This window comes from Lycium barbarum, chromosome 8 (assembly GCF_019175385.1).
Source record: "Lycium barbarum isolate Lr01 chromosome 8, ASM1917538v2, whole genome shotgun sequence".
Classification (NCBI taxonomy): Eukaryota; Viridiplantae; Streptophyta; class Magnoliopsida; order Solanales; family Solanaceae; genus Lycium; species Lycium barbarum.
The window spans coordinates 10,879,799-10,902,958 of NC_083344.1; the positions used below are offsets into that span (position 1 = coordinate 10,879,799).

General features: G+C 36.4%; 1 pseudogene; it reads left to right on the forward strand.

Moving 5' to 3' along the window:
* Positions 1-1,484: 1,484 nt before the first annotated feature.
* LOC132605916 (putative late blight resistance protein homolog R1B-13) lies at positions 1,485-11,649 on the forward strand (annotated as a pseudogene).
* Positions 11,650-23,160: the final 11,511 nt, after the last annotated feature.

The following is a 23,160-nucleotide window of genomic DNA, read 5'->3' on the forward strand; positions in this document are numbered from 1 at the left end:
ATTACCAACTGAATAGCAAAAGCAAACCAAAACTAAGTAAGGTACTAAAACAGGAAACTCACATCTATAAACGGAATAGACAGGATTTAGACATGAACAAGCATACCTAAGCTAGTAGTTAATAAACATAACTAAGTCAAAATAGCAATAAACATAGCTTAAACTAACAATTAACACTAACCACTTAGCATACACAAGCAGCTAGCAAATAAAAATACAAGAAGTTAAAAAAGGGAAGAAGATTATCTTTTGCGAGTGCAGCCCTTTGGTCGAGAATGAAGTTGGAAATCCTTCGCTCCTCCACTCAAACTCAGCCCACCAAAAAAAAAAAAAAAAAAAAAAAAAAAAACTTTATAATTTTTACTAAAACAAATAGGTAAAGGTCTCAAAAAGTTGAAACCCTAGTTAATTTGATTTTTTCGGAGTATATTGATATTTCAGTATGCTCAAAGGTGTCTAATAATGTGAATTGGGGTTCTGCAGAGCTAATGATGTATAAGATAGTTGTGAAATAGTTAGTTAGGATAGAACTTTTTTTTCTTCCATTCAATTGTATATATACTCGTATCCTGTACACAGCAAACACGTCGATTTTTTTTCCATTTTCTCTTTGTTTTCCTACGGCATTTAATCTGAAACATAAATTCTTTAAAAATGAAGAAAATGACTTCCCTCATAAAAATAAGAAAATAAGTTTCATATGTGGTGGCATTAATCCACTCTCCTCATCCTCACCCCCATAAGTTTGTCTAAATTAGTTATAAATAGTTTTGGTACGACATGAACATATTTTTACTTATCAAACATCAAAAGATAAGCTAGTAAATTTTTTTCCTCCGTACAAAATACATCATTTATGCTTTCTTGGTTTGTCATTTATGCTGGAAGCTACAAGAAGTACTCTTTAGTTTCATTTTGTTTGTTATACTTTGACTTTGCATAAAGTTTATTAAAGAAATTAATTTATGAAACTTGTAATCTTAAAATATTATGTGATCATAAAACTTTTGAATCTTGCTATCGTAAGAATGTCATACTATTTATATAGATATAAAAACTTTTAATTAAGAAGTTATAAAGATGTCATTATTATCGGAACGGACCACTATGAAAATAGTGTCAAACAAAATGAAATGGAAAAGTAATACTATAAACTAGGGAAAAGGATCAAAAATGCCCCTCCACTTTGGAAAAAGGGATAAAAATATCCTCCATTACAAATTTAGGAAAAAAAATACCCTTCACATCATTAAAGTTTTCATATATACCTCTGTTTTAACGGAAATTCCCAACATAATCCGATTTTACTTTTAAACCCGATCCAACTATATAAAAACTCATATGCGACCAACTTATTCCCAAGTCCTACATCTGGAGCCACTAGGCACAAGAACGGGTAACTCATATGAGTTTTTTATTTAGTTAGGTCTGGTTTAAATGGAACGATAAAAATAAAATCGGGTTATGTTGGAGATTTCCGTTAAGACGGGTGTATATATGAAACTTTAATTACGTGAGGGGTATTTTCGACCAAATTTATAATGAAGGATATTTTTAACCCTTTTTCCCAAAGTAGAGAGACATTTTTTACCCTTCCCACTATAAATTATGAAGTGAGCAGAGTATTTTTCCATTAGAATTTGATTAAACTGGATTAAACTAAACCTGATTATCAATCTAGTAAGTGTAAGTCACGGCTCCCTTTTTTTTTTTTTTTTTTGGCCTTTTAGACTTTGTGGCAGACAAGTGAGGCTCCATTTATTCATGCTTTGTGCTTTCTATTTTTGTTTTATTAACGCAACTTGGCATAACTAAAAGAAGTCCTTTTGGTCTTTCTATAAACATTCTCCTCCGCACACTCTTTAATTCCAGAATTTTGAGCTACCTTTTGGATCAACAAACAAGCAGAGGTTATTCTCAGAATTTTCATCAACTAAAAGGGTTAGTCAACTCATGCTCTTAATTAGTCTGCTTAATATTTGGCATTGAAGTAGAATTGTGGAATGGGGAAAATTTTAAGATAAGTATACCCAAAATTCCATTAAATTAGAATATTGGAAATATTATTATTTATTAAAAAAAAAAAGATTGTGGCAAAGACAAAACTAGTGTGAAAGAACTTTGGTGGGTTGAATGGAATCTCAAGAACATTTGTTTTACCTATTTCTAGGAATATGAAAAAAATCCCTCTCACTGATGAAATTATTAGTGTAAGCTATTAAGGGTATTTAAGGAAAATAACAAATGGTCTGAAGACGAGTAAGTATCAATGTCAAGACAGTTAACTGGAGATTTGGCCCACTTAAATCAACATAGGTGTGGGGCAATTTGCACGATTGCCATTATTCGGGAGTGATCTTTAATTTTTGCCCCTCAAATTGCGGGTCTTTAATTTTTGCCTTTCGTCTAAAAACTCATGAGTTCGAGGTTCAAACCCCCGTGCAGTCAAAAGTTTAAAAGAAATCGTAAGGCGGAGTTTGGATTTCGCAAGGCAGAAGTTGCCTGCAAAACTCTACCTTAAGGCAGGCAAAATTCTCCCTTAAGGCAGAGTTGCTACCTTATAACGAAGAGTTTGCCTTAAGGTAGTAAACTCTACCTTAAGGCAGAGTTTGCCTTCAAGCATAAGACTCTGCCTTCAGGCATAAGGCAAACTCTACTTAAGGTAGAGTCTTAATCCAAAACTCTGCCTATCGAAATTTTTTTAATTTTTGATTGAGCGGGAGTTCGAACCCGAAACTTATGAGTTTTTAGGCGAAGGGCAAAAATTAAATACCAACAAAATGAGGGGCAAAATTAAAGACTAGTGCCTTTGAACGACAATCCGCGCAAAAAAATGTCAGGTGTCCAGTTGATCAGTGGGTAATTTTAAGTGTTAGACTGACAATTGACGCCAAGTTTGAGTGTCTGAAAATATAAGTACTAACAAACACTGCAAGATGGAGATCTTTTCGTGTGAAAATGGTAAAAATAGTTTAGCCAAATGAAATGAACTTGACAACAACCAAATGGTTATAAATTTAATATACAACCTTCTAATACCAGCTTCAAACAATTTTTAATGTTTAGATACAACCTAAATTGTCCTATGTTGCTCGGACTCTCCTAAATGTTGCCGCACCACGTCAGATCCTCCAAAAATGCAATGATTTTTGAGGCTCCAATAGTCAATACGATGCACCCGTATGCATTTTTTAAGAGTCCAAGCAACATAGCAAAAATCAGTAGACCCACTTGGCCTTCTTCAACAAGTTTTTTTCAACCTCAACAAAACCCAACCATGTTCTTCTTCGATTTTCTCCAATCAAACCGATCCAAATCATTAAGGATAGACAATTTAATCTCAATGGAACATTATCCCCTCAATTCTACCACAAATAAGCATAGTCTTCAATTTTCTACAACGCATATCTCATTGTTTTTCAGTTTTTAGATATGTGATCATAATATAATGGAATGAGAAAAAGAAGATGGACAAGGAAGAAGGATGAGAAGAAATTTGGCAGAATTGTATTTTTGCACAACATTTTTTTAGGGAGCTTCTAGGTTGAGAGTAGGGTCTTGAAATATTGGGACTTTATCGGGGAAGCCCATAGAGTTAGTTAAGATTCTTAAGAAGAGGAGGATTAATATTGCTTGTGTCCAAGAGACTAAATTGGTTGGACCTAAAGCTAAGGATGTGGACGGGTACAAGCTTTGGTTCTCGGGTAGGTCGAGGTATAGGAATGGGGTAGGGATCTTAGTAGATAGTGAGCTTAGAGATCAGGCGGTAGAGGTTAGGAGGATCAATGACAGGATGATGGTGATTAAGTTGGTCGTTGAAGGGTTCACCTTGAACATTATTAGTGCTTACGCGCTGCAAGCGGGTATGGACAAGGAGGAAAAAAGGCGCTTTTGGGAGGACTTGGACGAAGTGGTGGTAAGTATATCGCCTACTGAGAAGTTATTCGTAGGAGGAGATTTCAATGGGAACATTGGGTCTGTTTCGAGGGGTTATGATGATGTGCATGGAGGATTTGTCTTCGAGGATAGAAACGGTGGAGGAGTCTCACTCCTGGATTTCGCGAAGGTTTTTGGATTAGTGGTAGCCAACTCGAGTTTTCCGAAGAAGGAGGAGCACTTGGTAACCTTCCGTAGCTCGGTAGCTGCGATTCAGATAGACTTTTTGCTCCTTAGAAAAGATGATAAAGGCCTCTGTAAGGACTGCAAGTTCATTCCGAGTGAGAATCTTACGACCCAGCATAAGCTATTGGTGATGGATTTGGAGATAAAGAGGAAGAAGAAGAAGCGGGTCGTGGATGACCGACCGAGGATTAGGTGGGGGAGTTTGACTTTATCTAGTGCCCTAGAGATGGGGGAAAAGTAGTTGGCTATGGGAGTGTTGGATAGTAGGGGGGATGCGAGCAGTATGTGGGATAGGATGGCTAGTTGTATTAGGGAAGCAGCTAGAGAGGTATTGGGGGTCTCAAGAGGCCATCGTGGAGGGCACAGAGAGGATTGATGGTGGAATGGAGAAGTCCAAGGGAAGGTGGAAGCAAAGAAGCAGGCGTATGTGAAGTTGGTAGGCAGCAAGGATGATGAAGAGAAGCGGACGAACAGGGAAAAGTATAAGATGGCGAGAAAGGGGGCGAAGTTGGCAGTTTCGGCGGCAAAAACAACAGCCTTTGAATGCCTGTATGTAGAACTAGAGGACAGAGGTGGGGATAAGAAGTTGTTCAGGCTTGCCAAGGCGAGAGAGAGGAAGGCACGCGATCTGAACCAAGTGAAGTGCATCAAGGATGAGGATGGCAAAGTGTTGGTAGAGGAAGCTCACATTAGACAGAGATGGCAGTCGTACTTTCATAAACTCTTGAACGAAGAAGGGGACAGAGACATTGTGTTTGGAGATTTGGAGTACTCTGATAGGCGTTGTGACTTTGGATATTGTAGGAGTATAAAGGTTAAGGAGGTTAAGGGAGCTGTTCGTAGGATGCGCAGGGGAAGAGCGACCGGACCTGACGAGATTCCTGGGGAATTTTGGAAGAGTGCAGGCAGGGTAGGCTTGGAGTGGCTGACTAGGTTGTTTAATGTCATTTTCAAGACAGCGAAGATGCCGGAAGAATGGAGGTGGAGTACAATGATTCCCCTGTATAAGAACAAGGGCCACATTCAAAGCTGCAATAACTATAGAAAGTGTGGGAAAGGGTGGTGGAGATGAGGGTGAGGAGAGGTGTGTCTATTTCAGAGAACCAGTTTGGATTCATGCCGGGGCGCTCGACTACAGAAGCCATTCATATTATAAGGAGATTAGTGGAGCAGTATAGGGACTTGCACATGGTATTCATCGACCTAGAAAAGGCTTATAACATAGTGCCAAGAAAGGTCCTATGGAGATGCTTGGAGGCTAAAGGTGTACCTGTGGTGTACGTTAGAGCGATAAAGGACATGTATGATAGAGCCAAGACCGGGGTAAGGACGGTAGGAGGAGACTCGGAGCACTTCCCTGTTCTGATGGGGTTGCATCAGGGATCATCTCTTAGCCCGTTTCTATTTGTCTTGGTGATGGATGAATTGACACGACAAATACAAGGTGAGGTGCCTTGGTGTATGTTGTTCGCGGATGACATAGTCTTGATTGACGAGACTCGTAGCGGAGTTAACGCTAAGCTAGAGGGCTGGAGACAGATGTTGGAATCTAAAGGATTTAATTGAGTAGGACCAAGACAGAATACTTGGAGTGCAGGTTCAGTGGCGTACCGCATGAGGTTGACGAGGAAGTGAGGCTTGGTACCCAGGCCATCTAAAAGAAAGGAAGTTTCAAGTATCTTGGGTCTATTATATAGGGAGATGGGGATATCGACAATGATGTTTCACATCGTATTGGTGCAGGGTGGATGAAATGAAGGCTCGCTTCCGGAGTGCTGTGTGACAAGAAAGTGCCACCAAAACTTAAATGCAAGTTCTACAAAGTGGTGGTTAGACCGACTTTATTGTACGGGGCGGAGTGTTGGCCAGTCAAGAACTCTCACGTTCAGATGATGAAAGTCACGGAAATGCGAATGCTGCGATGGATGTGTGGGCACACTACGAGGGATAGAATTAGGAATGAAGATATCCGGGACAAGGTAGGAGTGGCATCGGTGGAGAACAAGATGCGAGAAGCGAGGCTGAAATGGTTTGGGCATGTGAAGAGGAGAGACACAGATGCTCCAGTGCGGAGGTGTGAGAGGTTGGCTTTGGACAATTTCAAGAGAGGTAGAGGGAGGCCGAAGAAGTATTGGGGAGAGGTGATTAGACAGGACATGGTGCAGTTTCAGCTTACCGAGGACATGACCTTAGATAGGAGGCTGTGGAGGACTCAGATTAGGATAGAAGGCTAGCTTGCTTATCCTTTCATCCTAGTAGTTGTAGTTTTGCTCATTCGTTTATTGCCATTTTTGATTTCTACTTATATTTGTTGGGCCTTGTACTTCGATTATCTTATATATCTATGGTACCTAATGCTCCTTTCTTTCCAGACTGTTTTATCATGACTTTTTCGCTTTTGTTATTCCTTGTTTTCGTATTGTTTTTGATATGCTTGTCCTTATCTGACTTTTTGTCTTGTTTTCTTGTTTTCTCTCTTGAGCTGAGGGTCTTTCGGAAATAGCCTCCCTACCTTTCAAGGTGGGGGTAAGGTCTGCGTACACTCTGTCCTCCCCAGACCCCACATTGTGGGATTCTACTGGGCATGTTGTTGTTGTTGTTGGTTAAAAATAAATTAAATACTAGTCCTTAAAAAGTCTTTCCCATGATTATTTCTAATGTTTGGAGCCCATCAAATGTGTTTAGTACAATTACTTTTTATGTCTGGCTATAACTACAAAATTGTTTCCTGCTATGACTTTTTTATGCTTCTCTCTTCAGTTTCTTTCTTGTATCCTTACCTTTTCCTCTTCTTTCTCCTAATTAAGTTTTATGTACTTTTTATGCATCAGGTGTTGAGAACTTGAAAGGAAGGAAGGAAAATTACAATCATGGAAAAGGGAAAAGATAATGAAGGAGAAATAGAGAAAGAGGAAGCAAACAACTCATCGGTATGTTATTTGATAGAGTAAAGTATTGAATTGTAGATATGTGGCTTTGAAAATTTGATATGACATTTCGTCTTTTGGCAGGTGTTATTTTTTGCTCTTCGCAAGGACGTTGTCGATGTTTTGGATTTCATGGAAAAGTTAAAGAATGAGGAAAATCAAAAAGGTTTTGACGTGGATCGAGTTGAAAAGTTGAAAGGGGAGCTGGCATATATTTGTACATATGTCCAGCTTTCTTATTTTGATTTGGAAGAGTTTGGAGATATAATGACTGGCAAAAGACAAGAGGTTGAGAATCTACTTCGAGCAATTTTGGATGACGGTGACAACGACGTAAAGTGTAAATACAGCATGCATCATGTCCTTCCTAGCCTCGCCAATAATATGGATGACTGTATCAGCTTGCATCATCGTTCTAAATCAAGTGCCACCATGACTGATGAGCAGTTGAACTTCCTCCTCCTGAATCTCCATCATCTATCCAAGTATCTTGCTGAACAGCTTTTTCCATTAATAACTCAATATGAGATTCTTCAAAATGTATATGGCAACATGAAAGATTTCCATAGGTTTATAGTGAATGGTTGTGTTGAGCACGAGATTGTTGAATATGTCTTACCTCAGTTTCAACTCATGGCTGAGACAGTAGGACTCTTCCTTTGGAGTGATCAGATTGATGAAGACTCTAAACTCTCCGAGCTAGATGAGGATGATCAGATTGATGGAGAGTTTCAACTCTCCGAGCTAGATGGGGATGAAAAGACTGATGAAGACTCTCAATTCTCCGAGCTAAATGAGGATGATCAGAACGATGGAGACTCTCAATTCTCCGAGCTAGATGAGTATGATCAGCAGATTGATGGAGACTCTCGACTCGTCAAGCTAGCACATCTACTCTTGAAGATTATTCCTATTGAACTGGAGGTTATGCACAAGTGTTTTACAAATCTTAAAGCTTCAACATCTGCAGAAGTTGGGCGCTTCATTAAGAAGCTCATACAAACCTCTCCAGACATTCTTAGAGAATATTTGATTCACCTACAAGAGCACGTGGTAAATGTTATTACCGCTAGCACTTTAGGGGCTCGAAACATTCATGTCATGATAGAATTCCTATTAATAATTCTTACTGATATGCCCAAGGACTTTATTCATCATGACAAATTAGTTAATCTTTTGGCACGTGTTGGAGAACTTATCAAGAAGGTTTCAACTGTTGTTCACGACTTAGAAGAGAAATCAAGAAATAGGGAGAGTACCGATGAAACAAACCGTGCAACTCTAGATTTGCTGGAAAATATTGAACTCCTCAAGGAAGATCTCAAAAATGTTTACTTGAAAGCTCCACACTCATCTCAATGTTGCTTCCCCACGAGTGATGGACTGTTCTTCATGCATCTGCTAAACATGCACTTAAATGATTTGCTAGATTCCAATGCTTATTCAGTTACTTTGATAGAGGAAGAAATTGGGTGGGTGAAAGAAGACCTAGAATTCATAAGATCTTTTTTCGTGAATATTGAGCAAAAATTGTATAAAGATCTCTGGGTACGCGTTTTAGATGTGGCATATGAAGCAAAAGATGTCATTGATTCAATTATTGTAAGAGATAATGGTCTCTTACATCTCATTTTCGCACTTCCCAGTACCATCAAAAAGACCAAGCTTATCAGGGAAGATGTCTCCCATTTACTTGAGAGGACTTCCAAGAATAGGGGCCTCACTGTTGTAAACTCTCCCTACAAGCCAGCTGAAAGCAAGTCATCAATAGCTGGTAAAATGATTGTAGGTTTTGAGGAGGAGACAGACTGGATAATTAGGAAGCTCACTAGAGGACCGGCAGATCTAGATGTCATTTCTATCACTGGTATGCTGGGTTTGGGCAAAACTACTTTGGCGTACAAAGTATTCACTGATAAGTCAGTTTCTAGTCATTTCAACATTCGCACATGGTGCACAGTTGGCCAAGAACATGACGAAAAAAAGTTGTTGGAGAAAATTTATAATCAAGTTAATGGACAGGATTTGGAATTTAGTGAGAATATTGATGTTGCTGACGCGCTACGGACACAACTGTTTGGTAAGAGGTACCTTATTGTCTTAGATGACTTGTGGGATACTGCAACATGGGATGAGTTAACAAGACCTTTCCCGGAAGTTGGGAGAGGAAGTAGAATTATTTTGACTACTCGAGCAAAGGAAGTGGCTTTACATGGAAAACGCCACAGTGACGCTCATAACCTCCGATTGCTAAGACCGAAGGAAAGTTGGGAGTTATTAGAGAAAAGGGTATTTGGAAAAGACAGTTGCCCTGACGAACTATTGGATGTTGGAAAAGAAATAGCCCAAAATTGTAAAGGGCTTCCTTTGGTGGTTGATCTGATCGCTGGAGCCATAGCAAGGAAGGAAAAGAAAAAAACTGTGTGGCTTGAAGTTCAAAATAATTTGAGTTCCTTTATTTTCAACAATGAAGTGGAAGTGATGAAGGTTATAGAATTAAGTTATGACCATTTAACATATCACCTAAAGCCGTACTTGCTTTACCTTGCATGTTATTCGAAGGACACAGCAATTACAGTTGACACGTTGAAAATATTATGGCGTGCCGAAGGACTTGTGGAACAGACAGATATGAAGAGTGTGGAAGAAGTGGTGGAAGTTTATTTGGGTAATTTAATTTCCAGTAGCTTGGTAATCTTTTTCAATGAGATAGGTGATGATCCAACTTGCCAGCTTCATGATCTTGTGCATGAATTTTGTTTGATAAAAGAGAGGAAAAGTTGTTTGACTTGATAAGTTCAAGTGCTCCATCATCTTCTTCAGATTTTATGCCACATCAAATGACCATTTATTATGATAAGGAGCTCTTTTCGGGTAACAATTTTGTCCTGTTCGAATCAAAAAAGAAACTGCATTCTGGTAAACACCTCTATTCATTGAAGATAACTGGAGACGAGCTGGACCACCATCTTTCTGATACATGTCAAGGAAGACACTTAAGGCTTCTTAGAGTGTTAAACCTGAATCGTACTTTTATCAAGGTGAATGATTCTTTGCTAAAAGAAATATGCATGTTGGTTCATTTGAGGTTCTTAAACATTGGGACTAAAGTTAAATCTCTCCCTTTGTCTTTCTCAAACCTCTGGAATCTAGAAACCCTGTCCGTGTATAACAAAGGACCGACCTTGGTACTGTTACCGAGAATTTGGAATCTTGTTAAGTTGCGAGTGGTTAGCATAAATTCTTGTTCTCTCTTTGATTTGGATAGTGATGAACCAATACTGATACCAGTGGACTCAAAGTTAGACAACTTGAGAATATTGCAGAAACCCTTGCTGTCCTACTCGAAAGACATGGAGGATATTTTCAAAAGGTTTCCCAATCTTCAACAGCTTGCATTTTGTCTCAAGGAATCAGGGGATTGTTCAACAGAGCGACATTGGTTCCCGAATTTGGATTCCTGAAATGAACTAGAAGCCCTCAGAGTAGGTTATGAAAGTTCAAATTAAATAACAGCGGGCCCTCTGCAGTGACAAATTGGTTGTGGGACTTTCACTTTCCTTCGAATTTGAAGAAATTGGTGTTGATGGGGTTTCCTTTGACATCTGATTCACTATCAACAATAGCGAGACAGCCCAAACTTGAGGAGCTGTTTCTTGGTGACGCAATCATCCAGGAGGAAGAATGGAACATGGGGGAGGGAGACGCCTTTGAGAATCTCAAGTTTTTGAAGTTGGGAGACATGACTCTTGCTAAGTGGGAGGTTGGAGAGGAATCCTTTCCTGTGCTTGAGAAATTACAGTTGTGGAGATGTCGTAAGCTTGAGGAGATTCCGCCTAGTTTCGGGGATGTCTGTTCATTGAAAATTATCAAAGTTGGAGATAACGCTCAGCTTGAAGATTCCGCTGTGAAGATTAAGCAATATGCTGAAGATATGAGGGGAGGGGGCGAGCTTCAGATCCTTGGCACAAAAAATGTCCCATTATCAAAGTAGCTTTGAAGCACCATGTGTGAAAAGTCTGGAGCGCTCTTACCCTAGGAAAATGCGTGAGTATAGACGAACTTATACCTATTCCATTTCATTTTTATGTGGCTGAGTTTGACTGGGCACCGAGTTTGAGAAAGGAAGGAATACTTTTGGAACTTCTAGCCTTAAACATGCCATGTCATTTCTGTGGATATAAAAACATGTCAATAAGGGGTAGACTAACAAGTTTAAAATTAAACTGTTTTCAAATATGGAAAGGCGTTATTGTTTTTTTTTTAACATATTTAAAAAGAAAAAAGAGTGCCACATAAAATGGAGTAACTTCTCTTTTTTCTTTTTCCCAGTTACTTTGACCAGTGTAATATTCTTTGCAGGCAAATGTAAATCAGATGGTTACAATTCACTTTGCCGATACATCAGCTTTAGAGGCTAAAGATAAATCCTCAGATGTCTACTGCATTCTCCCAGCTATTTCCTTCCTTTTTCATTTACTCTGTCGTGGTGAACAAATGATGGAGTTGTATTAATATATATTATTGCTACAGTACTTTTGTTCAATTTTCCATCTTTTTCTTCATTTTGTGTCCTTATAGTAAAAAGCCAGTACTTTTCTATGTATTCCAAATTTGTTCTTTCAATGTTACCTTATTTAAAAAAAAAAATGCTGTTTCAGAATCGTTGTTGTATACTCTCTTTTCTCTTTGTCGTGGCTTGAATTGTTTGCAGATCATATGTTACTCCTAAGCCAAGTTACTTGAGTAATATATATTGCAAATCAAGAAAAATGCATGGGATTGCTAACTCTCTGCTATGATGGGCAAGAAGGAAGTGAAACAAAAGGTTGGCAACTTCTGTACTATATGGAAGTTATCCTATATCTCAGTTTTTTTTCAAGTTTTTGCAAATCTTTCAAGAATAACCATCAGAGACATGTGAAAACTCGTCAGGTAATGAAGTTACTGAGAATTCCAATGCAAAAAAATGTTCAAATAGGTGCTGCTGTACAACATTTGGCCTCATGTGCAACAGTAAGTGTTACTAAAAATCTTCTTGTGCCTATCAATACATCAATGCAGTATATGCCATCTCAAACTTTAGATGAATTGGTGCAAGAAAAATGTCCGTTTCACTCTCTTCATCTTGAGGCATATTAACATTTTCCAATTCAAGGGAAAGATCCTCGCTGTTAACAAGAGGAACATAAGTCACAACTAGTCCTCTCTTACCTCGTCAGGTCTGAAGTATCTAGTCTTATGTGAATGGGAAAGATACAGTGTTGCACTGAAGAAAAGAATTACACTAGTGGTAGTTACGATAATATAAGGGAAGCTGAGGGAAGCTGAAAGAACTGATCCAAAGTTGATGCCGCAAGCTATTAAAAGTATGGAAGTGCTAAGAATATTGACTTTCTTCATCCTTGTTTATTCCTTTTCAATTTTGGATAAACTCTCATTTTAGTATCTTCTAACCGTGGTTTCTTTTCTGCAGGGGGGAACTTTAAGTCCGTTAAGTATACGATTGATGATATTTGGTATACAAGCTCGAAACAATAACTTAATGAGGTGAAGTTTAAGAAGTCACCAGATGGTGCATTGTTCAAACTCTAAGGTGGCAAGCACATAATACGCGGAGGGCTATTTCAGTAAGTATGCTATTGCTTAGCAACTTTGATCAATAAATGATCATCTTAAACTTTTGTTTTCCCCAGTTTCTGTCTCCTATTTCCTTTGGAGTCTTGATGTTGAATTCATATATAGAACTGTTATATATGGTTAATTCTTTACTGCTTCTGAAGTACAACTTCGACAATGTGGATTCACTTTAACGTAATAGAGGAAAAACCTATTGTTGGAATATAGTTGCTGTTGCAGTTACCTCTACATGAGGAGATAATTTAGCTGCTACTCTTGCTCTGATAGCTGTGAAACAACAGACAAGAAGCTCATTAAAAATCTAATGCAGGAAGTTTCGTATGAGGATGAAGAATTAAAAAAAGGGGCAGCCCGGTGCACTAAGCTCCCGCTATGTGCGGGGTCCAGGGATTGTCCGGACCACAAGGGTCTATTGTACGCAGCGCATGTATATCACCTAGGCATCTGCCTAAATCATCAAAGAGGAATCCGACATCCGTTTTACGTCTAGCAATACGTGCCGATGTATCAACTTCCACTTCCACAAGATCCAACAGGTTTTGACAATGACTGTGCAACTCAAGGTGGGCTTGGTATTTAAATCATCTGCAAAACAAAGAGCAAGATCATCAGAGTGTTTGATGAAAGTCTCAACTGAACTGTTTGTGAATATTAAGTAGAAATTGAGTAGATGATATGATCATCACATCCACCTTAAGGTAATTACGGAAAAGCAAATTAAAATGGCAAGCATTTGTTGTTTTGTGTTTTTCCTCTCATTTCCACGTTTTACTTGTATAAAAATTAGCTAGATTCCTTCCAATTCTGCTTCTAATTGACATCTGAAGACAAAAACAACTACATCTCAAATCCCAAACAAGTCGGTGTTGGGCTGTTGGCTATATGAATCTTCATTTCTTTATTTAAGCACAACTACATCTCAGTCCTAAACAAGTCGGTGTTGGGCTGTTAGCTATATGAATTTTCATTTCTATATTTAAGTATAACTACATGTCAATTCCAAACAAGTCGGTGTTGGCTATGTAAATCTTCATTTCTTTATTTAAGCAAAATGGAACTACAAGACGTACGGTAAGTACTTTACACCAAATATAATATGCCTTGAGAGTTGAGTTAAAAGCTAACATTTGTATAATTTGTGAAGTTGACTATACCCAATGAAAATGCATGGAAAAATATTTAACTGGAATTTATTTAGGTTTTGTCCCTCTAAACAAGGAAAGGAAAATATTTGCATCCTAAATATTTCAATGCCTTTTAACTCGGTTCTTGTCCATGTAGCTTAATAAAGGGAGGTAATATATCCAAGGCTGAACCTAAGCATTCTATTAATTAGGAAAACTGTAATCATTAACGCTTTGACACACTGAAATAGTAATAGAACATTTGCATTGAACATTAATGTAAGCATGTTTCAATAAATGTGTTTGTGCTTCCTTTCTGTTACTTCATTTTTCTCGTGTCTATTAGGAGGGACAAGGAATTTGCCTTTGAATTCCATTTTGAGCCAAATGATCAATGAACCTCAAGCTATTAAACTCTCTACCTCCATCACTTTGCAACACTTTGATTTTTCATAAAAACTAATTTTCTACTAACTTCTGAAATGTCACAAAGGTAGATAAAAATCAATGTTTCTAATTTGAAGGATAGACCCTAGTTAATCTTGTATAGTCTAACACAAAAAATAACACAATATATGATGTTTTAGGGTGAAGCCACTAGGATGACCCTCATCAATCACTGTGTTTTTTTAAAGGCTCAATTTCTTTTATTTGAATTTTAAAAGGGAAACTTGCAACTTTTTCAATCTGACAACTAGTAGACATGGAAATGTTTTTATCCCACTACTTATATCAATAATCTTATTTTTATGAAATAATTGAAGTTCTTGAATGTAGGTGTCTTAGTCTTTGTTGTCAAATGATATCTGGATTCTTCTCTAATTTTGAAATTGTCAATGTTTTATGCAAGTCCTCTTTTAAGATGTGAAAATCATCTTTTCTACTTCCCTTTTTTAAATGTTGCATGTTCTCTTGTGCTTAACAACAAAACAGTTGACAGAGAATTCTAAAGAGCATTCATTATCGTACAGAGGTTATTAACAAAGATAAGATAACAGTTTTCTTTTCGACCTATCCTTATTTCTCTAAGTTTCTTCAATGTTATGTCATTAAGTTGGTTTGTGCTCTGATACCATGAAAAATATTAGAATTTGTTTTTTAGGATGAATACTACTATATTTAAGGATAAAGTAACCCAAGCAACTGCTTTAGGCCGCATCGTTGTGGAGGCCCCAAAATTTTCTATTACTAGGTATATATTTTATTTTATGTTTAAATGAAAAGTACAATTTTAAAAGAAATAATGAGACCGTTTGAGATAAATTGGAAAGTCAAATCGAATTTTTAAGAATTTCTCCCAACACATATGGGTGAATGACCCTCTTTACTCATTTATACACAACCATCATTATTACAAGACCCCAAATTATTTTTATCTTTTATTATATTTCTCTTCTTACTTGTGCTTCACTTTTACTTTTACATTTCAACTTTCATTTGGACCTTTCTCAATTCTCAGATTCCAAATCATGCTTCTCATTGCATAAGCGTCAATTGCAAGTCTTTTTTTTTTTTTCCTCAAGTTTTAGAGCTGCATCAAGAGTAGTCAAGCAGTAAAAATAATAGCAAGTTTCTATTTGTCGAAACATGTTTGATTGTTTTATATTTTATTATTATGCATATCTTTCTTCATAGTGTGTATTGTCTTTTTAGTTATCTCTTAGATTTTTAATTTTTCAACTAAAAAGTATGAATCCGGATATTCAAAACTCAAAAAAAAAAAAAAAAAAAAAAAAAAAAAAAGAGAGAGAGAGAGAGAGAGAGAGAAAGATTGAACTTTAATACTATCCCAAAAAGGAGCCTTTGATAAATATAAAAATTCAGAATCAGAAAAAGTGGGAAAGTTTATTGTAGATGAACAAATCACCGATATAATTGAGTTAGACAATAATAAAATCTAGGAAGAAGAAGAAGTTTGAGAGAAATTAGACATATATTCTCAAGAAAATCACGAAATTCTTATTGAATTGAATAATTGTATTCCTAAAAACATATATGATATCCTAGTCTATGGACTAATACAGAAACAAAATCGAGAGATATAGTAGAAAATGACCAATTCAAAATTAAAATTAATAAAATTTTACCTAAGGTCAACAATGTCTCAGGAGAGATTAAATGGATTATGTATATTATCAATCAAAAAAGAACTATTAGAAGATATCAATTATAAAAAAGTTATTAATAATTTTGCATCTCAAAAAGCTAGAAAAATTAATTCCAAACAAAATTAAATGTGATTTTTTTTTATGAAAAACTTAAGGACTCTAATTGAAATTCTCTTTAGGCCACAAATATCATAGAGCTGCCCCTGTTTATAGAGTATCAGATGTGTCTATTTATGCACTTGCATATGCATTATTATATCTAGCATAATTTAAGGGAGGTTTTGCTCATCTATTCAAACCCATTTATCATATCCTGAAATAAATTTTATAATTCGGTTACCCATTAGCTAAGGATTCTAAGTCAATAATAATTTTGACTTAGATTAATAGTCTAATTGCTCAATTTTCCTTTATGAACCTATGTCTAAATAACTCATTTTAGACTATGAAAACTCACGATTTTATGGTTCAAATTTCTCCAAATTCGAGTATAATAATAATATTAGTGTAGGGAATCGTACCCTGAATTATAGGTTGAATCTCTATCGTTTTTAAACCCAATGTGAGAGAACCTCGCTAAAATCCCCAAGAAATTAACTGTTGTGTTCGTGAAAATTGTTTTTATACCTAGAAATTTTCGTTAGTTGTCCCTTTTGGGGACAAATGTTTAGTAAATGACCCTCTTTTTATTTTTCTTGCAACTTATAGACCTTTTACACCACTATCTAAAGATCACTTTTCAGCAGACTGAAAATCATGAGAAATATTAGATCACGATCTAAAATTGTATAGACGCTAGGACAGTCTAATGTTTTATCAGTCCCAAGGATATTAATTTCACAATTTTTAAAAATATGGGGAAAATCTAAATGTTACCTAAAAAAAGAACATTTATGTAACTTAAAATTGTATACATTGTAGCTCTTTAGCGTGATCTCGCTATCCCATCATGATTGTGATTCAACTGTGATTCTAACTCATCACGATTGCTCTCCTTGTCTGCGATCGTGAAGGCCAAATGGGTGATAGGCATCACAATCGCGCTTGACCAGCGGGATAGTGCTGAAGGCCACCTCACCCTTCTTTGCGATCGTGTCGTGCACCAGATTGCTGAAAATCTGCAATAGCAATTCAAGGTCCACTTGTGTTGAAACTCACCTGAGCTCCTCGAGTCCTAGTCCAAACCGGGGGGGAGGGGGGGTTGTTTATTACAGTAAGTTGATTTATTTTCATGCTCTCACAAATGGGACATCAGAAAAATGTCAAGGAGAGAGAAGATAAATCCCTAATTTGAAGGAATAATACTTGAACTAACAATATTGGGGATCCACTACAAGAAATACGGCTTGGTGTGGTGACTAAAATCGCCATAAAAAAATTAATTGGCAACTGGAGGGTCGTGGAGATTAGGCCTGTGCACAAATCAATTCAACCCGAATTTTCGAAACAATTCGGATAATTCAATTTGGATAATACAATTTGATTTCGATTTACAAATGCAATTGTAAAATATTACGGTTTAACGGTTCGGATACGATTGACTTCAATTATCAACCGAACCGACCCGAACAAACTGAATTTATATGCCACTAATCAACCGAACAAACCGAATTTATATGCCACTAATGACTAATATGACTAATACTCTAATAGTCTAACTATATATACACTTAATACTTAATAGTGAAGTAATATATATTTAACTTCAGAACTGGTGCAAATGATGCACACCTTGCATTGGATATTCATGGCCTTCTTGTTGGCCTCAAGCTAACTTACCTTTTGGCCTTTCATCTTTTCAGCGTTCTTCTCACATGTCATCTTTGCCTTTTGGTCATTGCCTCCACCCATGGCTTTGTTTGTTCTTTGATCTTAGCCTGTACAAATTAGAGGTTCTTTTTTTTTTTTTTGGTTTTTTTGAGGATACAAACTAAGTTATTATGCTTGTCTGCTTGCAAGTTGCAAGATGCTGGATTATTAATTTGGTATATGTGATGTGGTGTTGGCAGATTTGTATGCTTGCATAAGTTGTCAAGATCTTATTTTGCTATTTATATGCTATTATACTTCAAGTTTATGATTTTTTCTTGGTTAATGTCTTGGTTATAAGGTTGCAAGTTTAGGATCTCATTATTTTTAGTTATGTTTAATTACTCTAAAACTGAAATGAAAATAGTTACTTGTTTAAATTTCGAACAAATCAATTTGTGTAACCGAACCGAAATGATAAAAAAACGAATCGAATTGAACCTAGAATGGATCGAATTTGATTGAGAATTTTAGAAAGTCGAAATTCGAAATTTCAACTGGATGATGACCAAAATCGAATCAAACCAATTCGTGCACAGGCCTAGTGGAGATATGTCGTTTAGTGGCTAAAGGTTATATATTCGTGGTGACTAACAAGTCACCACAGAAGGTCATTTTTGGCGAGTAATGTCTCCACAAATATTTTTAATGTCGCCACAAAAGCATGAAGTAATGTGTTCTGCAAAAAGGTCACCACAAAAATCAAGGTCGTTTTTGGCAAGTAATGTAGCCCACCTAATCCTAATATTTCCACATTGAATGTGTGTGTGTGGAAAAATATGTGTGTATGTCTGTGTGGAAAAATATGTGTGTGTATGTGTGGAAAAAACATTAAATTTCTAAAAATAAAATTTAATTTTGAACCTATAATTTCAAAATAAAGTTAGGTTCAAGGATAAAAACCTAAAAGTTAGAGCCGTGAAATCTAAAAAAGGATACACCTATTTATAAAAGCAAACATTTTGTTGAAATTCTGGATATGCGAAACACACCACGATAAGTCTCTAGGCTGGGGGACGCACCGCACCACTGAAGAACTCTCTACTTTTTTCTTTCTACATTTTGTCAAATCCTTCTTGCATTCCCTTCATTTGCGTTTACTTTGATATTATTTAAACGTTGTTAGTTCCTAGCATGCAAGGGTAAAAACTTATCAACATTGGGTGTTTATACCAAATGAATAAACATTTACTTCATTAAAACACTTAACCATGATAAATTTGAGTGGTTTGATGTAAACATCCGACGTTGGTACGTATTTACCTGTAATGAGTGGGGCCTCGTTTGAACATGCAATTTGATTATTTTAAATTGTATTTTCTCTTATAGACATAAAAACCCACAAATTGTGAAAACTATCAAAACATTCTCAATTCTTATACAATTGTCACGACCCAACAGGAGGGCAATGACGGGTACCCGGAGCCAGCTTATCGAGCACCCCCTAGCATGCTTCTTCTAATCTATCTCGGTTGACCATATATCGAACTCTCAATTGACACATCCGGAATGAATATAATTCTCAAGGTAAAACTCATTATAAGACAACGTTCAACTCCACCTTATATACATACATACATACATACATACATACATACATACACACACACACATATATATATATATATATATATATATATATATATATATATATATATGTGTGTGTGTGTGTATGTATGTATGTATGTATACGAGCCCACAAGGCTACAAAAATGATATACAAAATATGCTCTAGTGAGCTCATGAAACATCTACTACTCACACATGTCTACGAGCCTCTATCTGGAGTACTGGGAATCACAAAGGACGGGACAGGACCCCGCCATGCCCAATATATACACAAAAGAAGTATACCAATCGACTACAACTCCGAAGTAGTAGAGTGCTCCTGAATCTCCGCTGGCAAAGTTCCTAGGGATCAGATCCGTCTCCCTGTCTACCTGCGGGCATGAACGCAGCGTCCACAAAAGAAAGGACGCCAGTACGGACAATGTACTAAGTATGTAAGGCATGAACAATAATATAATAAAGCAATAAGGAAACATGAGAGAAAGAGATAACATGTATATCAAACTATCTCTTAAGGCGAATACCATGCGTGCTAAGCCTTTTAAGAAAACATTTTTCATACATTCATAACATAATATCATCACTAGCCCGCGTTCGGGGTAATCATCTCACGCCGCCCACTAGTGATGACTGCCCGACCAACTAGGCACGATGTAACTATCATCATCCATAAGTCGGCCACCGAAGTGGTGTTTGCCCGGCCAACTAGGCCCGGCGTAATCATACATAAAAATAAGCATGCATGAGAGCTCAATTAAAAGCTACAACTCTATCGGAGTGACGTAATGTCGGTAACCTCCGATTATGTTATGGAACATTAATCGTCGCTGCATCTCACCTTGAAGGAACAATGATCATAAGGTGAGATTATCAATAATGAATAAAATCAATAAACATGTGACAAACTCATTAGTATCATGAAAACCTTGAGAACTTTAAGCTTTAGCCTTTCTAGGATGAAAATCACCATCATAAGCATCGTCATTATCTTGTCTTGCTTTGAGGGAATAACAACATAAGATGAGACCAGCTATCATGAATGTAGTCAAGAATTTCATGGTAAGCTCAATCATATCATAAGACTCTTGAGAGTTAAGGTTCACTAGAACTTCTAGGGGTAAAGGTAACATAGATAACATATAGGGGATCATAACATAGGATTCATGTCTTTTGAAAGAAAGGGTTAGCCTTACATACCTTGTCTCCTTAGTATACAGATCCCACAATTCCTTGTACTCTCTACGAATGATTATCTACAGTGAATGAAGTATCCGTATCAACAATGGGTTCATAACTTATAAGAGAACTCATTTAGACATTTTGTCGAACATTTTATGTGCATAAGATTCATGTTGCTTGTTTTCCTCAATCCTATACTAGTTCCCTTTCCATCTTCACAACTCTCTTAACAATCCAACAACTTCATGTTACAACTTTAATTACACCAACCAGGCCAACAACATCACAACCATACCAAGTCTAGAACAATTCATACTCAAGCATAGCTAGGAACAAGTTCTAGCACAACTTAAACATTACTTTCACAATTTCTCCTTCCCATGAGTTATGTAAATGCCAAATAATACTATAAACATGAAGATGGAGTGATAATCTTACCTTCAATCACAAGGATCACTCTAAGTTCGAAATTCCTTCACCTCCAAGAAGTCTCCAAACTCAACACCACAAGAGGAAGAACAATCTAATGATGATCATGGAATTCTTCATGTTAGAATCACTTGGTTTGCCCTTGATTTTGGTCTTAGATCATAAGAAGACTTGTTGAGAGAGTTTTTAGAAGTTTTTAGGTCCAAAAATGGTGAAATAATGATTTAGGGTCGAATTTGGTCTATTTATAGTAGTCCAAAAATTTCTGGGCCGACACAACATGCTGTGAAGTTGTGAGGTCGCAAAGCGCGCTTTGAGAGTCGCATGTTGTGTCGCAGACCTCGCAACATCATCAAAATTCACTGTCACACTTTGTTGCGCAACTACGTCTCCGCAAAGCGTGCTTTGCTGCTCGCATGTTGTGCTCTGAGAGCCACATATTGCGCCATAATGTGACACTTTGCCAAATTTTCGCTGAAACTTGACTCCGATCATCCGATAAGTCTTAAACCTTCCCGAGGCTTACTAAACATGGTTTTACTCTCTTATATACCCAAAATGGATATATCTATCCTCATGACCTCGAAAAATTTGTCCTACTTCCCAAGACTAGGACAACTAGCACTCGACAAAACTCAACGTACAAAAATGCGAGGTGTAACAACAATCTTACCAACTGAGTAAGTCATAGTTCATAACAAAATCAGTACACTACTAAAAGACCTTTCTAAAAAATACAACATCAATTAATCAAACTTTAGTTCAATAAAAACGAAAATTTAACATGGATAGTAATGTAACTACTCTTTAATATAATCCTTCCACATCAATTAAAGGTTGGTAAACATAAATAAAAGTTGGTGGAAGTTAATGAAATTGGTAAATGATTGATGGGGATAATTGTTAAAAATATCTACCAACTTATGAGTCTTTTTTTATAAAATATAAACTTATGAGTTAAATTTTATATTTAAAAAAGTTGAAACCATGGTTTCAAATTCTAAATTATGCCTTTTTGGATGATTTGAGGTTTGAAACCATGAGTGTAAACGCATGGCCAAACTCCTACTTAGTTTAATTAACAATTCTCAAGAATTTTCCCGAGTAGGTTATAAGCATTGTCAATACCGGAATTTCAGCAAATGGGAAAGAGAAAATTAAACAACATTTTTTATGAGGAAAATCAATAACTTCGAGACTGGAATATCTTACTTTATCTTCCCAAATAGCGCAAATTCAGGGGAAACTAAATGCAAATTGAGCATTTGAAATGAGCTAAAAGCCAGCACATTTAGTTTTAACCCATTAGCTTCACAGCTGGAGATGCTACTACACCATACAGTTGTCCTTAAAATAACAACTTTCATAATCAGATTATCAAATATTTTGTCCCATTTGTTTGACATTGATATTTTTGGAGTGATATTCTCCCATGTGGCCTAAGTTGTTCCATTTTCTGTTATTATTATTATTATTTATTTATTTTTATAGCAGGAGATCCATTTATTCCATGATCTTTTGAAATCCTCCTATGATAATATCATTAATGCTATAATAAATAACTTCTCAATGGAAGTGTCAAAACCTTAAAACAATGGACAAAAGGTCATATGAGTAGTAATTTTTGTTTCCTCTCCATACCACCCAAGAGGCACAGAAGACAAATATGTTCTCATCTACCAGCCACTTGTCGATATCTTCACTATAAGCCTCCCTTGTCAAATTCATCTCTTATTAGTTATTAAAGGTAAAATTATTAACCTAACATAAGGTGGACGACACATTATATTATTAGACAATAATCTAACACATAAGTTTAAAGTATGTGTATTATTCGAAATTGTGTAACTTTTCTTTCATTATATTCGGGTTCAATCTTCTATTGATATATTAAAAAGAAATAAGAAAAAATTGTGCTTTTTCTCCTCTAGAGTTTCAACTTGAGGGAATTATAAATTACTACTCACTTCTTTCACTTTTATTTATTCAGTTTGAACTTTGCACGTCCTTTAAGAAATAATAATTAATATGGGTATCACAATACCCACAATAATTGAAGTTTAAGCTTAGATCTTGAAAATAATTTTGGGAATAAATAATTAATGCTAAAAATAAAACACAAAAAGAAAAAAACACATTTTTCTTTTCATATGTTAAAAATAAAAATATAATTTTAATATAGTGGAAAAATAAAAATGAACAGGAGCATATGGTGATGCGACACCTACATAAGTGGCATGTGATGGCGAAAGG